This window comes from Bubalus kerabau, chromosome 10 (assembly GCF_029407905.1).
Source record: "Bubalus kerabau isolate K-KA32 ecotype Philippines breed swamp buffalo chromosome 10, PCC_UOA_SB_1v2, whole genome shotgun sequence".
Lineage (NCBI taxonomy): Eukaryota > Metazoa > Chordata > Mammalia > Artiodactyla > Bovidae > Bubalus > Bubalus kerabau.
Window position 1 is genome coordinate 35,423,349 of NC_073633.1, and position 21,661 is coordinate 35,445,009.

General features: G+C 39.2%; 1 protein-coding gene and 1 long non-coding RNA gene across 3 annotated transcripts in view; one reads left to right on the forward strand and one right to left on the reverse strand.

The window, feature by feature from the left end:
• ZNF770 (zinc finger protein 770) overlaps positions 1–21,661 on the reverse strand; it is a 342,882-nt gene that overhangs the window by 100,830 nt on the left and 220,391 nt on the right. The window contains exon 3 of one of the 2 annotated variants that reach the window (XR_008699035.1): positions 2,033–4,763. The exons of the other annotated variant lie outside the window; for it this stretch is intronic. The gene's annotated coding sequence lies outside the window, so the exon portion shown is untranslated. Of the gene's footprint in view, positions 1–2,032; positions 4,764–21,661 lie in introns of those variants that run through there. 2 annotated transcript variants of the gene reach the window in all.
• Positions 1–21,661, forward strand: part of LOC129621179 (uncharacterized) — a 115,138-nt gene that overhangs the window by 90,634 nt on the left and 2,843 nt on the right. The window contains exon 3 of the long non-coding RNA XR_008699038.1: positions 17,250–17,421. This is a non-coding gene — a long non-coding RNA (uncharacterized LOC129621179). The remainder of the gene's footprint in view (positions 1–17,249; positions 17,422–21,661) is intronic.

Consider the following 21,661-nt stretch of genomic DNA (forward strand, 5'->3'; position numbering starts at 1 on the left):
TATTTTCACAGCCTGATATACACAAGCCTTTTTTAAAGGCTCCTTTAAAAAATGCTTACGTTCCCATAACTGCCTATAACTTTATGCTGATAGTCTTCTAACACAACTTTGTATTTTGGATGCTCTGATAGCCATCCGCATAGACTAATTTTTTTTAAATTGGAAGTATACTTGATTTATAGTGGTATATTGGTTTCAGGTATATAGCACAGTGATTCAGTTACACATGTATATATGTGTTGTTTTTCAGATTTTTTTCCATTATAAGTTATTAAAAGGTATTGATTATAGTTTCCTGTGCTATACAGTAGGTCCTTGTTGTTTATCTATTTTATGTATAGTAGTGTGTATCTGTTAATCCCAGACTCCTAATTTATCCCTCCATCCCCTCTTCTCTTTTGGTAACTATAAGTTTATTTTCTGTGTGTGTAAGTCTCTTTTTGTTTTGTAAATAAGTTCATTTGTATCATTTTTTGGATTCTACATATAAATGATTTCATATACTTGTCTTTTCTGTCTGACTTAGTATAACAATCTCTCAGTCCATCCATGTTCTTGTAAATGGCAATATTTCCCTTTTTTTTATGGCAGAGTAATACCCTATTGTATACATCTACCACATTTCTTGATCCATTCATCTGTTGATGGTCATTTAACTTACATGTCTTGGCTACTGTAAATTGTGCTGCTATGAATATTGGCATGCATGTATCTTTTCTAAATAGATATCTGGATATAGGCCTTGGAGTGAGATTGCAGGATCATATGGTAACTGTTTTTAGTGTTTTTTAAGGAACCTCCATTCTGTTTTCCATAGTGACAGTACCAATTTACATTCCCATCAACAGTGTAGGAGGGTTCCCTTTTCTCCATGCCCTCTCCAGCATTTATTGTTTGTAGACTTTTTGGTGATGGCCATTCTGACTCCAGTGAGGTGATGCCTCACTATATTTGGATGCATACATTGCTACAAAGATCTCTAGGAAATGCTCTTCAGCGGTAGATCTGGGAAAGTATGAAAAAATACTCACCAATATAACGTGTGTTAAAAGATGGTTCTGCTGCTTTCTGAATATTTACTAGCTATTTCCATTTATTTACACACATAAATTGCATCACCATACTGATGTAAACTGTTAAAAGCTTGATGTAATCTATTAAAAGCCTGAGGAAGTGAAAGGGAGAGAGAAGAATATAGTGGCTTGGTAAGGGTAGCATCAGCAGTCCCTCACCCCCAAAACAATCCTTCCCACAGGGATGATTTCAAATTTTCCTACGCAGAAAAGGAAAAGAATTCTTGATTGGAGAGGAGTTACCGTGTCTTGAACATCTGTATTGTTTCCTCACTTTGCAGCACTTCAGTGAAAAGAGCACAGGGGATAGTGATTCCCCCTCTGAAGTAAGGAGGCCCAACATCAGGCCAGCTCCAAATTGAGGTCATGGTTAGTTTCATCCACTGCAGTTTTCCACTTGGAGCTCAAATGCAGTGCATTGGATCGCAGGTAATTGCTTTTTCTGGGCACAGTGTGAGAATGATTTATGAGAGAGGAGACGGAAATAGGTGAGCCCTCTAACATAGTGTCTTCATACTGCCTGAGAGTCCCCCTGCTTACCCCTGACGAATGTGGAAACAGGAAAGTTCGCAGAATTCTAAAGAGGCTTTAGTCAATGCTCCTCATTTTGGCCTGGAATTAGGACCCTTTGAAAAGTTAGCACTTTTTTTTTACATGAAAGAATCCCTTCATGTCAATGGGTGTTTCATAGGTCCCAGGGTCAGAATGTAGGCTGATACACTAGGTAGTAAGCACCAGTCATCCTTCTTAACTAGGCCAGCATTTGTCCACTTGAAATGGCTAATATATGTACCTTTAGATTCCTTTCTCAAGCTTTTAGTGACTGCAACCTCCCCAAAATATATTTGTTTCCTGTTTTCTCTGTGCTAAAAAAGGGGGTTGTTTTTCTGTTTCCTTATATTGACGTGAGGGCTTGGCGTTTGATAATTTAAGCTCTGTAAGAAACCTTGGAATTTGGAACCATTGTCTTTATTCACTCATTAAGGAACAAAGTCCCTTTCCAAAATAAATAGACTTGAGGTCTAGACTGTGGGAGCCGGAAGGAGTAGAGTTAGGCACAGAAACGCTGTGTTTTTGATGAGACTAATGGTGAAAATAGTGCAGAGGTACAGAGAGGCTGCAGCTGTTGCTTGTAAGGATGAATGAGGTAGTGGATACTCTTAGGGGCTGAATTGTGTTTGCCCAGAATCCATATGTCGAAGCCCTAACCTCCAGTACTTTATGTTACTGGATTTGGAGACAAGACCTTGAAAGAGGCTCTGCATTTTGACCCTTAGCAAATGTCAGCATGATAAAGAAGATACTGAAAGAACTAGGGGAGCTTGGGGAAAAGGCAGTTACTTGTGCTTGTTAGGTGTGGTGAGTGGAGGTGGGAGAGAGGAGAGGCGCAGAGTTCTCATAAAAAGAGAGTGGCATTTTGTGAAGCAGATGACACGGGGGCAGAGGTGGAACGGTACCAGGGGCACTCAGACATGAAGGTATACCATGGCGCTGGGAAAAAGCACCCAGTGTGATAGAGGGCAGAAAACACAGGGGAGAATTCTGGGAAGTAAGACCTGAAAAACAGGTCAGCACAGCTTCTGGAGGGCCTTGCATGAAGGGTTTTGGATACTGTCATGTAGACAATAATGAAGGAAAATATATGGTTTTTTAATATCACAAAAGTTCTTTAGTTTCTGCTGCCCTATGTTTTTCTCACTTTCATTGCATATCTTTAGTCAGACTTCCTTCTCTCCCAGTCCATCAGCCAAACTGCTCCTTAAAAGCCATCTTTTATAGAGGCTTAGTGATTTTCCATGGACACCCACCCTTGAAAGGTAATGGATGGCCTTGATGTCCTAGACCCTGTGTAAGTTTTGTCACCAATTTGATGGATTCTGTAGGGCATGTCATTTTTGCAATTTGTTAAGAACTGACAACAATTGTCACAGAGAGCAACCAAAGTATGTTGGGTTTCAAAGAAAACACTGACTAGGTGAGCAAAATGTGATTAAAAGTTAATATATACCCCATCCTCTGGCCTGGGTGTATTCTTTCTCTCTCTCTCTTTGTATCTGAACTAAAATAACATCTATCAATCCTGGAACATGGCCAAACAGTTAAAGTTATGAGATTAATTGGAAATGCATGCCATTTCTTGGAGAAGATTCAGGAAGAATTTTTATCGATTCATGTTTATATATTACAGGCAAAAATGAAAGTTACATTCACTATTCAAAATAAACCTCACCACTTACATGCAAATAGCTATACAATACCTTTTGACTATGGTGAAGTGAAGTGAAGTGGCTCAGTCGTGTCCAACTCTTTGCGACCTTGTGGACTGTAGCCCACCAGGTTCCTCCCTCCATGGGATTCTCCAGGCAAGAGTACTGGAGTGGGTTGCCATTTCCTTCTCCAGGGGATCTTCCCGACCCAGGGATCGAACCCAGGTCTCCCGCATTGGAGGCAGACACTTTAACCTCTGAGCCACCAGGGAAGCCTTGACTATGGTAGGGAAGCTAAAGGACACTGCAGAATACATATCTAAACAATTAGGTGATGAGATGGAGAAAGCAATGGCAACCCACTCTAGTGTTCTTGCTTGGAGAATCCCAGGGATGGAGGAGCCTGGTGGCTGCTGTCTGTGGGGGTCACACAGAGTCGGACACGACTGAAGTGACTTAGCATAGCATAGCATGGCATAGGTGATGGGAGAATGTGCTGAATGTCTAAAAAGACAGAAATAGTCTTTTATCACCACATTTTCTGCTCCTGTGTCCTACTTGTAAATTAACAGTAAAGGTACATGTCTCTCTAGCAGTCTCTTCAGCACACCAATAAAAAAGCTTTCATTTTGACCGAGAGTTAGTTTTTGTGTTCTTAGGATTTACTCTTCTAATAAATTTTTTAAATACGTCATATAATTATAATTATATAAAGGCCATTCTTGCAGAAGCAGTATAAATGAAGTGATTAAGAACAAGAGCTCTGGAGTCAGATCCGCCTGGTTCGTGTCCTGGTTCTTCAGTTTGTGGTGACCACGTCCTAGTCATTTTTATCTCTGCACCATAGAGGATCACTGTGAGGGTGAAATGAAATAGTGCAGGTAAAATGCATGCTTAGCACAATAGTGGGTGAAACTAATCAGCTGCTATATAGAAAAGAACATTCTCTGCTAAATACTGGGCCTCAAAAGTGAGCTGATAGGGAGACCATATAGAATGCCAAACACAACTGTCATGTACACCTACAGCCTTTCTGGTCAGTGGACAAGAAATGATAATGATGAGGTAACTGGTAAACCATACTACCAGAAAAAAATCAACCAGTGACTCAGAAGAGGCTGACTTTACACGACTCCAGCAGGAAGCTAAAAGTTCAGAGAGTTTGTGTTGCTAGGGAACATTTTTGAAATCTTGAAGGGAAACACATGTTTACATCTAGGTAGAAAGTCATTTGAGGGCTTATTGTTTAACAAAAGGCCTATGAATTGCAGTATTAAAATCCTTAGGACAGCTGTGCCTCCGTGACACAGAGATTTCAGAACGGTGATGAGAACAGTTAGTGTGGAGAGCCTGCTCCTAAGCAAGCTAAGTGCTTGCCGGCAAGCCACGTGGACCACGTCTCCTCAGGGTAAATGCGCCACGGGTACCGGGACCAGTGCAGGTGCCATCTTGTTCATCTCTACCTCTAACAGGGCCTGGAACACTAAAATGCAAACACAGAAAATGGTGAGTTTTCACTACTGACCTTGCACGGAGCAGATGCACAATTGATAGCTGTTGAATGCAGCATTTATCTACCATTTATCTGCCGCTGCAAAGTCAGTTTCTTTGGAGGTGGGACAAGGATAAAGACTCTTGTATTTTGTGGGCCTGACACTCAGCACCCACTGTGTCTGGTTCTGTGGTATGTTTTCCCTGAGGAGTTCTCCATTATCACACCAAGTGGAACCAATGTTAAAATATTTACCAGGTCTCCAACTCGTCTCCTTTTTCATCTTAATAGAAATTCTACCTGTAACATGATTGAAATGAAAATGTCTTCCCCTAGATCTGAAAATGATGTTCAGGTTAAGGTTATTTAAAATTAGAAAGGAATGCAATTCAAAAGAAATATTCAAGAAAAAATATGATGATGATAAAACCAGCAACATCAGAAGGCATTTGCTATTAATTTGGTGATGTTAATCATAGAAGTGAGGCATGAGATATTATGTAATTTTCTTCCAATCACATATTTATAATAAGTATATGTTTTCATTAGTAAATAATAAAAGCATGAGAAGAAAACCAAAATCTTTTCTACTATCATCCAACTTTTTAGTACAATAAAAATTTCTCACATGGCAGAATTTCCTCTCTAAACTGAGAAATTCTCTTGTAACTAAAACTGTCATGAAGTTGCCACATTTAGACTAATGACCTTTAGTTATAATTGGAATAATTGAATTTTAAATTGTCAAGAAAACGGAACTGAAATTCATAAAATTTGCCAAGAGAATAGCTCTTTGATATGCATTTGACAATCTGAAAAATATGACAGCTTAAAAAAAGTGAATCTGCTATTGCATTATCCAAGGGCAAAGCAAGCACTTGAATATTCTTTTTAAAAGCATTTCCCCCTCATGATCTCAAGATTAAAAAATTGCTCAGCCACTTTTGTTGAATTTGCAGTACACTTGCTTTAAGTCTTCTTTTGGAGAAACATTTTATCAGTTAAAATTTTTACATGAATCCCATACCCATTGTAAGAATCATTTATAGCTAACTTATTGTAATCACATTTAATGATATATTTACAATGATGCCCAATCTCCAGTCAGAGTATGGAAGAAATAAGCAATTATTCAACTGGGTAAAAATTATAATGCGTAGGAATGAAGTGTTTTAAATTTCTGCAGATTAAAAAGACTATCCATTCTTGAATTTATTCCACATTGAAAACTGTTGACACTTGAGTATTGACAGAAGTAAGGCTGATCAATATTGAACCTTAAGGGTCAAAGGACTTCATGTTTGGTGTAATAAGCAACTTAGTTTAAGTATTACAGTATTTCAGTAAAGTAACAATTATTAAGGGTCAGGCAGGGTTTCTATTATAAACTCTAATTCAGGGAGGCTTGGGATGTGTTGTTTCAGAGTCTCTTAAAGGTATATAATAGTATGATTGAAGCAAGATGATAGTTTGGAAATAAACAAAGAGAAAGTGAGTCATTATAGTCAACGTTGAAGAATTAAATTATTTCCATCCTTCAGATTTAAAACCCATCTTTTCTTACCATCTCCATGGACTTTTTATGAGATCTTTAAACCCAGGAAGCTTTAGATGAGAGGTAAATCTCTTTTGAGTTTTTAAGTGGCTTGAAATCTTTACTTTTGAAAATTATCTAGCACATTCAAGTAGGCTGTAAATTATAAGTACAACCAAAGGGAGCTCTGTATCTGTTCAGCCAGATATGGTTCAATGAAATCTCAGAAACACCCTCTACACTTTCCACTTAGTTGTGTGTAGAACATTAGTAACACGTGGAAATCATTATTTTTTACTCAAACGTACTTGATTTGTTGGCCTACTGAATTGCTTAAGGTTTGGTTTTTCAGCAAATCTGTTTATATAACTAAGAAATAGTGTCTTAATTATTTACACTAAAATTTGTGCTGAACACATTGTGACTTAAACTTGGAAAAAGCAAACAATAAAGTAAATATAATATATACCAATTCCTTTATAATAATAAAATAATACCAAAATAAATGATTACATAGAAGTGTATATTGCTTGGCCTAAATTTAACAACATGATTTAAAAAAATAATAATTAGGGAATAAATTAACATGAAATAGTTTAAATTAACATGGCAAAGTTTATGATTATGGAATTTGGGTTTGAAAGAAAGGCTGGCTTATCTGAACAGAGAGGCTAAAGTACTAACTCTAGTACTTTCTACCTATACTGAGCTCCATATAAGCACAATTTCTGAATCCTCAAGTACTTCCTAGGCAGACACTAAGTAGTCTGCCCCTTTGTGACCTTTTTTCTAGAATTCAGAATGTATAGATACCTTCAAACAACAGAAGTGGGCATTGATCAGTCAAGGAAGAAGCCATGCGCTTTCAGTTTCCATTACATTAAACAAAATCCTCATTAGTGCTTGGCATCTTCCCAAGCAGACACAATCTAGGTGTCCACTGAGGCCTCACTGTGCAGTTAAGAAGTTTAAAAAGACTTTCTAGACATCAACTAGGGACAATTAAGGAATGGATAAAACGACTCCAAGGTAAGAAGGCTGGAATTACTGGAAATGAACACATAGAATTCCAACTGTAAACTAGCCAAACTATCTCTATATTTATAAAGGTCAGATTACACGTATAAGGAAAGAAGGACTAAGGAGCCTTCTGCTTACTTCATCATCATTACTCTCCTTTAAGAAACCACGGTATGCTTTACTATGGTAGTATCCAGTCATATTTTAATATTGTTTTATATTGTTAATATTGTTTTAATATTGTTATATAGTTTTAACAAAACCACATCTAGATATATGGTAGCAAAAATAATCTGATGGAAACCTGTCATCACAACATAATTATTCCTATCTTTACTCAATAAGAGAACTAAGTGCTAGTATTACTAAGAGGTCATAATAGTGTAAGTTTGCTCTGAAATCCCTATCCATTAAAACTATGGAAAGTTTTATTGCCAAACAGCCATTCCCAGATCCAAAATAGCTCCTAGAAAATTCTAGACAGCAACTACTTGCATGCAGGTCAGACTTACAAAAGAATTCCCCCAAGTGTTTTCTTCCTTTCCTCTCTTTCTCCCATCTATCCATCCATCCTTTCATACCACAAGCATTTGTTAAGTACTTGGCTCAGATGGTAAAGTGTCTACCTGCAGTGCGGGAGACCCAGGTTTGATCCCTGGGTTGGGAAGATCCCCTGGAGAAGGAAATGGCAACCCACTCCAATACTCTTGCCTGGAAAATTCCATGGACTGAGGAGCCTGGTGGGCTACAGTCCATGGGATCGCAAAGAGTCAGACACAACTGAGCGACTTCACTTTCTCTTTCACTTTCATCTGCCAGGCACTGTGCCAAGTGCAGGGGCTGCAATAGTGAGTAAGACAGACAAGGCTTTAGGTGGACATGAAGTCACGGGCTAACACATAAGGCAAAAGGTTTTATATGATCTCTGTTTCTTTCAGTATTAAAATAACCTTATTTGATAAATCTTCAGGGAAGACCAGTACTTCAAAATTCATTCACGTTACCTGTCCCTCATCTTCTTTAGGGGAATAGGAAGAAAAGCTTTTTATGGCAAAATTTCTCTTAAAGAGACATTTGTCTTTCTACTTTGACTGACACAGTCTAATCTACCAGACAACTGTGGGAGCAAATGTTAAATATAAACTTTTCTCAAAAGGATGCTATGTTATTTAGCCATGAGGAATATATGAAAGAACACGCAAAAGGAGAGAACATATGCTTCACATGGACCGTGCAAACCTCCTTGAGTTTGCCACAATATACTCCCCGCTTTTTAACTCAAAGATACCGTTCTATCAGTACTTAACACAGATCTTTAAATCCCCGAGCTGATAATGCTTCCCAGCTACAGCTGGATGTATCTGACAAGCAGCATGTAGTAGGAAACCCCACAGGGGATAAGGTTCCTAACAGTCAACTAAGAGTTCAGATCCCCTAAGAGGTGCCCCTGGTGTGCAGAGCACTTAACCCTTCGACCAGTACCAACATGACTATTCACAAATTATTGATGTCCCTAAATCCCTGGCAGATTGCAGACAGTTCTTATATCCACTGAAGCCCAAGCATATGGCCACTAATGGGATGGATTTAAAAAAAACACATATACACATTCATTCTTTGCCACATGAATATAGAGCCACTGAAATGCTAGAAGGTGATTGAACTGGATGGAACAGTGTTAAATACATGCTTAGTCTCATGTTATGGATCATTCCCATTGACATCTATCTGCTTCCTTGGTACAGTTTAATTAAAGCTGTCTGGAACAAGTCTGCTTTCTAAATGATCGCTGAGCAATGAAAAGGTGAAACAGGAGGAGGCTTGAGGCCTTTGTGTGTGTGTGTGTGTGTAAAGCATTCAAATGACTGTCTCTGGCTAAGAATAGCAGCAGGGAAGAAATTTGTTTCCAGAATTAGCTAGCCATTAGGCTTTTCTGTAAGAAAAGGCAAGGCTCCTTCTGATGTCATCTCAAAACACCAGAAGTGAAGTTAAGTAATACCAGATCTTAAAAATTCACATGGAGCTATATTCTGGTCCAAAATAGAGATTCTTCACCAGTCCAAGTTCAATGCATGAGACAGGGTGCTCAGGGCTGGTGCACTGGGATGACCCAGAGGGATGGGATGGGGAGAGAGGTGGGAAGGGGGTTCAGGATGGGGAACACATGTACACCCATGGCTGATTCATGTCAATGTATGGCAAAAACCACTACAATATTGTAAAGTAATTAGCCTCCAATTAAAATTAAAAAAAATAGAGATTCTTTTTGTGGCGGGGAGGAGGGTTCTTTTTTTTTTTTTTTTTTTTTTTTTTTTTTTTCTTTTTTTTTTTTTTTTTTTTTTTTTTTTTTATTTTTTTTTTTAATTTTATTTTATTTTTAAACTTTACATAACTGTATTAGATTTGCCAAATATCAAAATGAATCCGCCACAGGTTTACATGTGTTCCCCATCCTGAACCCTCCTCCCTCCTCCCTCCCCATTCCATCCCTCTGGGTCGTCCCAGTGCACCAGCCCCAAGCATCCAGTATCGTGCATCGAACCTGGACTGGCAACTCATTTCATACATGATATTTTACATGTTTCAATGCCATTCTCCCAAATCTTCCCACCCTCTCCCTCTCCCACAGAGTCCATAAGACTGTTCTATACATCAGTGTCTCTTTTGCTGTCTCGTACACAGGGTTATTGTTACCATCTTTCTAAATTCCATATATATGCGTTAGTATACTGTATTGGTGTTTTTCTTTCTGGCTTACTTCACTCTGTATAATAGGCTCCAGTTTCATCCACCTCATTAGAACTGATTCAAATGTATTCTTTTTAATGGCTGAATAATACTCCATTGTGTATATGTACCACAGCTTTCTTATCCATTCATCTGCTGATGGACATCTAGGTTGCTTCCATGTCCTGGCTATTATAAACAGTGCTGCGATGAACATTGGGGTACTCGTGTCTCTTTCCCTTCTGGTTTTCTCAGTGTGTATGCCCAGCAGTGGGATTGCTGGATCATAAGGCATGTCTATTTCCAGTTTTTTAAGGAATCTCCACACTGTTCTCCATAGTGGCTGTACTAGTTTGCATTCCCACCAACAGTGTAAGAGGGTTCCCTTTTCTCCACACCCTCTCCAGCATTTATTACTTGTAGACTTTTGGATCGCAGCCATTCTGACTGGTGTGAAATGGTACCTCATAGTGGTTTTGATTTGCATTTCTCTGATAATGAGTGATGTTGAGCATCTTTTCATGTGTTTGTTAGCCATCTGTATGTCTTCTTTGGAGAAATGTCTATTTAGTTCTTTGGCCCATTTTTTGATTGGGTCATTTATTTTTCTGGAGTTGAGCTGTAGGAGTTGCTTGTATATTCTGGAGATTAGTTGTTTGTCAGTTGCTTCATTTGCTATTATCTTCGGGGAGGAGGGTTCTAAAGCAGTAAATATTACAGCAAACTTTTCTTATTTCTAGTTACTTTGCAAAATATAACCCCTAATTTTGCCTAAAATAGTCCTTTTCTACAGATAGTTTTGTAACTACATGCCAGGAACACCATCTATTTGGGTTTATAGCGTATAGAATACTAGCATGGCAAGTAGACAGCTTCAAAGAATTGTATTCCTTGACCAACCTTCATGCTTCTGGCACTGTTAAGGTTCTAGGGAAACTATAAACAAACACGGATTCAGTAACATAGTTAAGAGATTGAATTTTAAATTAGCTAATTATACCTACTTTTCTATGGTACTTTTCTCCCCTTTGTTATGATTTTATTTAGAATGATATAAATTATATTTGTTCCTTAATACCAGAATTAATTGAGCTTTATAAAAGTGCCCAAAGGACTATGGCATGTTTAAAAAAGTCATTCATTGGCTTCTCCTCACAAATCCATCAGTCATGTGGGCTTATCGTCTTCATTTAATATTTATTTGGTATCTACTTCATATATGACACTGAGTTATACCCTGTGTTCTTTCTCCCCATCCCTACCCCTAATTACTCTCTCTCTGTCTCTGTCATAGTATGTTCATCCAGGCTGGCAAAAGGTAATAGTAGCACTAAACAGAAAAACACTCCTAAATTCCCTTAGGATGCTCTTCAGGAGTGCAGATTATCCTAGCCCTGATGCATAACAGAAATTAGTCAGGCCTAGAAGATATTATTTTGAAGCAAACAGGTCATAAGTTAAAGCCTATTAATAGGATAACATTTGAGTGCTTAGTGACACTGTGCTGGAAACTCTGGGAGACAGGAGCCAAGCAAGAGCATCCTCAACAAACTCAAACATAGGGAAGATGTACACGGTGAAAGTCACCAAGGAATGATGGTGTCCGATGCGCGAAACTGAAGACTACAGGGCAAGCAAAAGGGCCCAGCTGAATCCAGTTGTCCAGTTGTCCCCATGAAGGCACCAGACATGTGAATGAAGCTGCCTTGAACCCTCCAGACAAGCCAGCTATCAGATAAATTCCAATGAGTAACTCTCATTAATGCTAAATGGAGCAGAACAATTGCCCAGCAGAATCTTGCCCAAATTTCTGATTCATAGAATCATGAGATATAAAACAATGGTGGTTTTTTAAGTCACTATGTTTTGGAGTGTTCTGTTACGCAGGAGTATATAACTAGAATGGAGGCTAGGCAATAAAATGAATGTGTCATGATAAGCCCCCAAGTTAGAGTTATAGTTGTACCTTCCCTGGTGGCTCAGTGGTAAAGAATCCACCTGCCAAGGCAGGAGACGCAGGTTCTATCCCTTGGTCAGGAAGATCCCCTGGAAGAGGAAATGGCAACCCGCTCCAGTATTCTTCCCTGGGAAATCCCACGGACAGAGGAGCCTGGTGGGCTACAGTCTATGGGGTCGCAAAAATCAGATATGAGAGCAACTAAACAACAACAGGAAGTAGGAACTGAAGAGAGGCACATGTTTTAGGGAAAAGATCCTAAGTTTTCTTTTGTGTTTGTAACAGATTGACAGATTTTTTTCTGTAAAGGACTTTGTGGACTGTATGATCTGTTACTCAACCATGTCACTGTAGGGCAAAAGAAGCCACAGACAATATGTAAATTAATATAGGTAGCTGAGTTTTAATAAGCCTTTACAAAAACAGACTGCTGGCCAAAGTTGGCCATGGGTCATAGATTGCTCATCCCTGGTTTATAATGTCTAAGATACTGAGGAAAATTCAGTTGGCAATATGTTATACATAGATGACACACAGGAATGGGGCTCTGTGACAAGTCAGGGCTGGAGATGTGGATTAGAGAATAGAGAAAATTTTTGAAGACAGCCTAGGATACTACTGTTATAACTTCTTAAGGTTACTTTTATGTTGTTATTTCTTTTAAATGGTATCACTTAGGATATTTGGTAAACACATTAGTGGACTGAGGGATTACTTGAATCTTTAGGTGGTACCACTGAACCAGGGAGACAGCCAAAGGATAAAATCAAATAGATTTTCAGATATATGAATAGTGGTCCTAGGTCCATTGTCAATGGTTTTCAAATCTGTACAATTTCAAATCAATGTATTTAATGAGTAAATGGACTATTCTAGAACTATTTTTTCTAAGTGTGGCTAATATTCTAATTTTTAATTTATATCACATTCATAATTTATTTGAACAATGATGAGTTTGGAAATACTTCTCGCTCATATTTGAAAACCATCTATAGCATTAATATCCAAGTATTTATATCCCAAACTATCTTGAAAAGTCAGTGGTTATTTTCCATAATTTATGATATATTGAAGGCATTTTATCATGCTGTTTACTGTTATGGGAAAAAAGTGTGACCTTTAAAGGAAAAAAACAAGCAGTTTTTTAAGTTCTCCTGCATATCTGTTAAGTTTATGGATATTTATTTTAGGCTTTATAAAAATTCTATCAGGCAGCTAAACAATTTAGACCCATACAGCATGTAAACTCTATTAAACAAGGGTTCTTTACCTTTTCACCTATTGCCCTACATGTGCTCGGTACAGTGGCACAACTATTCAGAACAAATCCTAACAGTCTGCCTAAAATCCTTAATGTAACTAATGCAGTCATGCTAGAGGGGGTCTGGTGAATATTCAAAGGGATTTTTATCCATCTAAGGCAAAGAATGGTTTGAACAGTTCTGTTTTTGGCCACAAAAAGAGCAACCTGGTTAAGAGGTGAAGGTTTCTTGTGGCTCCTGCATTTGATAAAGTACAGACCTTGCCACATTCCCTCATAGACCTGTGACCTCAAGCTCTGGCCTTTAGACTTTTTTCCTCCTTGAGAGAGAAATGATTAGTAAGGTCCTTCTGTTAGATATGTTAGCAGTTTCTGCTAAAAAGAGGATTTTAATACGACTGAATTGCAAAGAACACGAGGCAAGGCTTTACTCTAGATACTAAGACAAACCTAGTTTAAGCTGATGCCATAGCTCCTGTGAAGGGCCATTTGTTTAGCTCTATTAGTATTTTCTCTCTCTCTCTTCTTTTCACCTTTGTAGCTTGGTTTCAAACTCTGTCTGGGACACCTGCTCGATGTGAAATGAGATTGGAGGGTCTCAGTCCATTTGTGGCTGGCTGAAATTTTCCATCTTCCTTTCCAGAAAAATGGTCCATAAGGAAATTAAGTGAAGAGTTAGATGTCACACATGGATTCACGTGTAGGTGTACTGGAGGCCTAGATAATCTTCCTGTGTGAAAAGTACAGTATAAATTCAGCACTGGTTCATTGGTTCATCCACTTTGCCTCTCAGCAGCTCTCTAACACCTGAGGTCTCCTGTCTCCTAAAGATGATGCAACTTTAGGGACATCTTTTTACTATTCTAAGCCACTGCATAATTTGAACTGAGATTGTAAAGTGGCTTGAAATTGGCTGTGATTTGCTGCTTCATTTAAACAGGGATGTTTTGTATGAAGGCAGTGTAAGAGGTATATGTTCTGTGCTTTTCACATTATGTAAATAGATCTTAAGTCTCCATAAATAACAATTAAAGAATTTTCATAGTCTATGGGTAAACAGATTACATGCCTTCAGACCATACATTACTCAAGAGAGAAAATAGAACACCGTAAGTTATTACAACCCAAGGCAATATTGCCTTAAGGTGGTATGAATTTTGATTCCAAAAGTCAATAGAGTCTTTTCCATATAAATTTAAAGCCACCCAAAATTTCCCTGAACTTACTAAATACACAATTAGTTTCTTGTTACAGATAATTTCTATTGATTCAAATCTGGTTTGTCAGCATGGATTAATCAGAATCATCAGTGATGAGATCTGTGTGGCTCAAGGGATCAGTTCCTGGGCTACAGGCCTTTCATCCCCAGGTCACTGTTTCCAATACTTAAAGGAGTTTTGAGAGGCCTATTTGACAGCTGGTGTGAAACAAACCAGTACTTTCAACTAAGTCCCTCACACAAATTCATTGTCCCTTATATTCAAAGACATTATCACTTATTGTCTGAGTTACATGTAAAGGTAAGAGATTATTGCATTATCAATAGTGCTAGTTATTATTCATAGATATGTTCACATTTATAATTTCCTATGGTAAACAAAAGTGGTTTCTATCTTCAAGGCTTGCTGTATCTAGGTTCTGAATATTTATTTCTGTAGGACATTTTCCTGCAAATGAAACCAGCTGATCTCTGATTGGTTGCCTCAAACTATCATATATTCTTTCCTTTGAAGAAATGTTTCTTAGAAAATTAATATGTGTCAAACGTCAGGTCCAGGTCTGCAGATAGATAGATTCCCTGAATAAATATTATTCTTAGCAGTTTTTGGGTCAGGTGGTTATTCTTCATTTGTCTTTCGTTCAGTTCAGTTCAGTTCAGTCGCTCAGTCATGTCCGACTCTTTGCAACCCCATGAATTGCAGCACGCCAGGCCTCCCTGTCCATCACCAACTCCCGGAGTTCACTCAGACTCATGTCCATCGAGTCAGTGATGCCATCCAGCCATCTATCCTCTGTCTTCCCCTTCTCCTCCTGCCCCCAATCCCTCCCAGCATCAGAGTCTTTTCCAATGAGTCAACTCTTTGCATGAGGTGGCCAAAGTACTGGAGTTTCAGCTTTAGCATCATTCCTTCCAAAGAAATCCCAGAGCTGATCTCCTTCAGAATGGACTGGTTGGATCTCCTTACAGTCCAAGGGACTCTCAAGAGTCTTCTCCAACACATTTGTCTTTAGGAACCTTTTAACCCCAACCTGGGCATCCATAGTGATCTGCTGGGTAGCATACAGGCCTGGTCTTTGGTTAGCTGATCTCATCACAGCAGGTCAAACATCTGAAGATGCTCTTTCCTTCATCCCCCGTTCTGGCTGAAGCTCCTAATAGCCTTCTTTATTCAAGGTATGTCAGGTAACCTTGTTTTCTAGATCTTTCTAGTTGTAATACCATAGATTTTGTTGCCAGGGTCCAAACACTGTTTGTTTCTTGACTTGGTTGAAAAATTAATAGACTTTTATTACAAAGATACTAGCTATTCTTAGTTAAGAGAGAAAGGAACCTGGGTTACTCAGGAGAAAAGAAAAGAGATTTTAGCTATCATGGATTGTTTGTGAAGTTTTGTGGCTTGGCTTTTCTAAGGTGTTTTCAATTTCTGGCTCTCCTATGAAATTCTTTGGCTACCTAATGTGAAGAGCCGACTCACTGGAAAAAACCCTGATGCTGGGAAAGATTGAAGGCAGGAGAAGAAGGGGGCAACAGAGAATGAGATGGTTGGATGGCATCACTGACTCAATGGACATGAGTTTAAGCAAACTCTGGGGGATTGTGAAGGACAGGGAAGCTTGGCATGCTGCAGTTAATGGGGTCGCAAAGAGTCAGACATGACTTAGTGACTGAACAACAACAACAATGAAACTCTGCTATCTATTTAGGAAGCTAAACATAATGACTGGTACCTGTACTGACTGCTGCACTCTGAATTCAAGTTCATGGTTTTTAATAATGTAAATAATAGGAAGTATCTAGTGCTTTCTGGAAGTATGGAAGAAACAGTATGGTTCACTACTCCTGGGCCATGTATATATAATAAAACCAGCTTGGTAGAATGTCTCAATAATAGGAATCAATAGTAAAGACCAGTTATCCATGTGTCTTTGCTTACTTAATTTCAAGTCTCATTGCTGTGGAACTGGAAGGGAAGGTGTAGGAGGATCTAATTAAACAAAGCAATGTACCTTTAGGGAGTCTAGATGTCAGGGAAGTTGCCAGTTCCAGACTGCTGATTGAAATTGTCCAAATTGATCTGAGTCCTGCCTCATAAAACTGTAGGTGAGGAAGGAAGAAGGAAGTAAATGATTTCTGATTTCAAGTAAATGAATGGAGTTGATCTAGCTAGTATTTTTCCTTTTTAGTGTAGGGAGAGCAAGCAGACAGTTACTTTTCATAAAACTTAGCTTAGAATGGAGCTAGTCTGGATTCTCCCTTAGAGAACCTACTCTTTTCCTGGAGATAGACTGTCAATAAGTTTAGTAAAAGCATTGAATTCCTTGGGCTTTATTTTCTTCCCAGTCTTCCCATAATGCCTTGTTTATGTTTTTCAATTACAACATCATACTGAACTACAGCTGTTTACCTGGTTTTCCTTCTCAATGGATAATAAGGGCAGTGCTGCTGCTGCTGCTGCTAAGTCGCTTCAGTCGTGTCTGACTCTGTGCGACCCCATAGATGGCAGCCCACCAGGCTCCCCCGTCCCTGGGATTCTCCAGGCAAGAACACTGGAGTAGGTTGCCATTTCCTTCTCCAATGCATGAAAGTGAAAAGTGAAAGTGAAGTCGCTCAGTCGTGTCTGACTCTTAGTGACCCCATGGACTGCAGCCTACCAGGCTCCTCCATCCATGGGACTTTCCAGGCAAGAGTACTGGAGTGGGGTGCCATTGCCTTCTCCAATGAGAGCAGTAACCATATGTTATTCTTTATACTCTCAGACCAAGGATAGACTGGCACATTACCTGTACTCAGCAAATGTATGACGAAGGAGTGAAGAGGAGAAGCCACAGAGGAACACCGGGTCTTCCACACTTCTTTTTAATCCTACTCTTTCCTTTTTGTGATGATGACTTAGAGATTGAATCATTCTGTATTAATGTAGTATACTTGGTAAGTATGTGGATGCCATGTGCTTAATCTGAATCATAATTCTGACACTTTTTAGCTATGCAACTTTGAGCAAGACTTAAATGTCTTAAATATCTGTAGAATCAGAATAATACATATTTCATGGGGATGGTATAAAGGTTGAATAAGTTAATGTAAAGGGCCTGGCACATAGAAATTGCATTATTATTATAATCACCATCAAAGTGAAAATATGGCCAGTTTGTTGTCGAGTCTAGATTAGAGAAAACATCTGTGGTAGCGGGTAAGAGAGCCAGGATTACTGATGTGCACAAGACTAAAGGATCCATTAACCCATAGTTTTTGTGAATCCTCTGTATGATTTGATTTACTCGGTAGAAATATAGGGCTTCCATATTCTAATTTCCTTTAAAGAAATGTCTGATTATTTAGTCAAGGGGATCCCTTTTTTCCTCCAGGTGGCTAGGAGGCGTCTGTGTGTGTTTGTGTGTGTGTGAGGGGGAGGGTAGGTATGAGTGACTGATTTGAGCTGTTTCAATATCCAGCAATTGTGGAGGCAGAGAGGGAGTGGAGTGTGGGAGAGCAAAAGTGTTAAATGTCAACATTCTGACCAAACCAGAAAATGCTCCAGGATCCCTAGGTGTGGCCTATAGGTGCAAGGGAAAGGAGGCACCTTATGGACAGAAAGTTCTGGAAGAGATATGGTACTAGAAAGAAAGACAAATTAACAGTTTACAAATAGCTGAGAAAAGAAGAGAAGCGAAAGGGAAAGGATAAAGGGAAAGATATACCCACCTGAATGTAGAGTTCCAGAGAATAGCAAGGAGAGATAAGTAAGCCTTCCTCAGTGATCAGTGCAAAGAAATAGAGAAAAGCAAAAGAATGGGAAAGACTAGAGATCTCTTCAAGAAAATTGGAGATACCAAGGGAACATTTCATGCAAAGATGGGCACAATAAAGGACAGAAATGGCAGGGACATTAAGAAGAGGTGGCAAGAATACATGGAAGAACTATACAAAAAAGGTCTTAATGAACTAGATAACCATGATGTTGTGATCACTCACCTGGAGTCAGACATCCTGGAGTGTGAAGTCAAGTGGGCCTTAGGAACCATCACTGTGAACAAAGCTACTGGAGGTGATGGAATTCCAGCTGAGCTGTCTCAAATCCAAAAGATGATGCTGTGAGAGTGCTGCATTCAATATGCCAGCAAATTTGGAAAACTAGGCAGTGGCCACAGGACTGGAAAGGGTCAGTTTTCATTCCAGCCCAAAGAAAAGCAATGCCAAAGAATATTCAAACTACCATACAATTGTGCTCATTTCACTTTCTAGCAAGATAATGCTCAAAATTCTTCAAGCTAGCCTTCAACAGTATAAGAACTAGATGTACAAGCTGGATTTAGAAAAGGCAGAGGAACTAGAGATCAAATTGCCAACATCCACTGGATCATAGAAAAAGCAAGGGAATGCCAGAAAAAAACATCTACTTCTTCTTCATTGACTATGCTAAAGCCTTTGACTGTGTGGATCACAACAAACTGTGGAAAATTCTTCAAGAGATGGGAATACCAGACCATCTTACCTGTCTCCTGAGAAACCTGTATGCAGGTCAAGAAGCAATAGTTAGAACCAGACATGGAACAATGGACTGGTTTCAAATTGGGAAAGGAGTATATCAAGGCTGTATATTGTCACCCTGTTTATTTAACTTATATGCAGAGTACATAATGTGAAATGCTGGGCTGGATGAATCACAAGCTGGAATCAAAATTGCCAGGAGAAATCAACAACCTCAGGTATGCAGATGATATCACTGTAATGGCAGAAAGCAGAGAGGAACTAAAGATGTGGGTGAAAGATAAGAATGAAAAAGCTGGTTTAGTTTCCTTCATTGTGCAAAAGCTTTTATGTTTAATTTGGTCCCATTTGTTTATTTTTGTTTTTATTTGCTTTACTCTAGGAGGTGGGTCTGATCTCCTTCAGAATGGACTGGTTGGATCTCCTTGCAGTCCAGGGGACTCTCAAGAGTCTTCTCCAACACCACAGTTCAAAAGCATCAATTCTTCAGCGCTCAGCTTTCTTCACAGTCCAACTCTCACATCCATACATGACCACTGGAAAAACCTTGACTAGACAGGTTTGAAAAGCCTTGACTAGACAGATGTTTGTTGGCAAAGTAATGTCTCTGCTTTTCAATATGCTATCTACGTTGGTCATAACTTTCCTTCCAAGGAGCAAGCGTCTTTTAATTTCATGGCTGCAGTCACCATCTGCAGTGATTTTGGAGCCCAAAAACATAAAGTCTGACACTGTTTCCACTGTTTCCCCATCTATTTCCCATGAAGTGATGGGACCAGATGCCATGATCTTCGTTTTCTGAATGTTGAGCTTTAAGCCAACTTATTCACTCTCCACTTTCACTTTCATCAAGAGGCTTCTTAGTTCCTCTTCACTTTCTGCCATAAGTGTGGTGTCATCTGCATATCTGAGGTTATTGATATTTCTCCTGGCAATCTTGATTCCAGCTTGTGCTTCTTCCAGCCCAGCGTTTCTCATGATGTACTCTGCATGTGAAGAGTTGACTCATTGGAAAAGACTCTGATGCTGGGAGGGATTGGGGGCAGGAGGAGAAGGGGACGACAGAGGATGAGATGGCTAGATGGCATCACTGACTCGATGGATGTGAGTCTGAGTGAACTCTGGGAGTTGGTGATGGACAGGGAGGCCTGGAGTGCTGTGATTCATGGGGTCACAAAGAGTTGGACATGACTGAGCGAGTGAACTGAACTGAACTGAAGAGGTGGGTCATAGAAGATCTTCCTGTGATTTATGTCAGAGAGTGTTCTGCCTATGTTTTCCTCTAAGAGTTTTATAGTTTCTGGTCTTACATTTAGGCCTTTAATCCACTTTGAGTTTATTTTTGTGAATGTTATTAGAAAATGTTCTAGTTTCATTCTTTTACAAGTAGTTGATTAGTTTTCCCAGCACCACTTGTTGAAGAGATTGTCTTTCCTCCATTGTATACTTTTGCCTCCTTTGTCAAAGATAAGGAAGCCATAGGTGCATGGATTTATCTCTGGACTTTCTATTTTGTTCCATTAATCTATATTTCTGTCTTTGTGCCAGTACCATACTGTCTTGATGACTGTAGCTTTATATGGTATAGTCTCAACCTGGAGTCTATTACACAGAGTGAATTAAGTCAGAAAGAGAAAGACAAATACTGTATATTAAGGCACATGTATGGAATTTAGAAAGATAGTGGCAATGATCCTACATGCAGGGCCGCAAAGGAGACACAGATGTAAAGAACAGATTTCTGGACTCAGTGGGACACGGCAAGGGTGGGATGATTTGAGAGAATAGCACTGAAACGTGTACATTACCATATGTAAAATAGATGACCAGTGCGAGTTCAATACATAAAGCAGGGCATCCAAAGCCGGTGGCTGGGACAGCCCATAGAGATAGGGTAGCGAGGGAGATGGGAGGGGAGTTCAGTATGGGGGGACACATGTATACCTGTGGCTGATTCATGGTAATGTATGGCAAAAGCTATTACAATATTGTAAAGTGGTTTATCCAATTAAAATGAGTTAATTAAAAAAAGAAACAGCTAGTTTAAAACTCAACATTCAGAAAAATAAGATCATGGCATCTGGTGTCATCACTTCATGGCAAACAGGTGGGGAAAAAGTGGAATCAATGACAGATTTTATTTTCTTGGGCTCCAAAATCACTGCAGATGATAACTGCAGCCACAGAATTAAAAGACGCTTGCTCCTTGGAAGAAAAGCTATGACAAACCTAGACAGCAAGCACATTAAAAGCAGAGACATCAGTTTACCCACAGAGGTCTGTATAGTCAAAGCTATGACTTTGCCAGTAGTCATGTACGGTTGTGAGAGTTGGATCATAAAAAAGGCTGAGCACAGAAGAATTAATGCTTTCATATTGTGGTACTGAAGAAGATTCTCTAGAATCCCTTGGACTGCACGGAGATCAAACCTGTCAATCCTAAAGGATATCAACCCTTAATATTCATTGGAAGGACTGATGCTGGAGCTGAAGCTCTAATACTTTGGCCACCTGATGTGAAGAACAAACTCTTTGGAAAAAATCCTGATGCTGGGAAAGATTGAGAGCATGAGGAGAAGAGGGTGACAGAAGGTGAGATGGTTCAATGGTATCATCAACTCAATGGACATGAGTTTGCGTAAACTCCGGGAGATAGTGAAGGATGGAGAAGCCTGGCGTG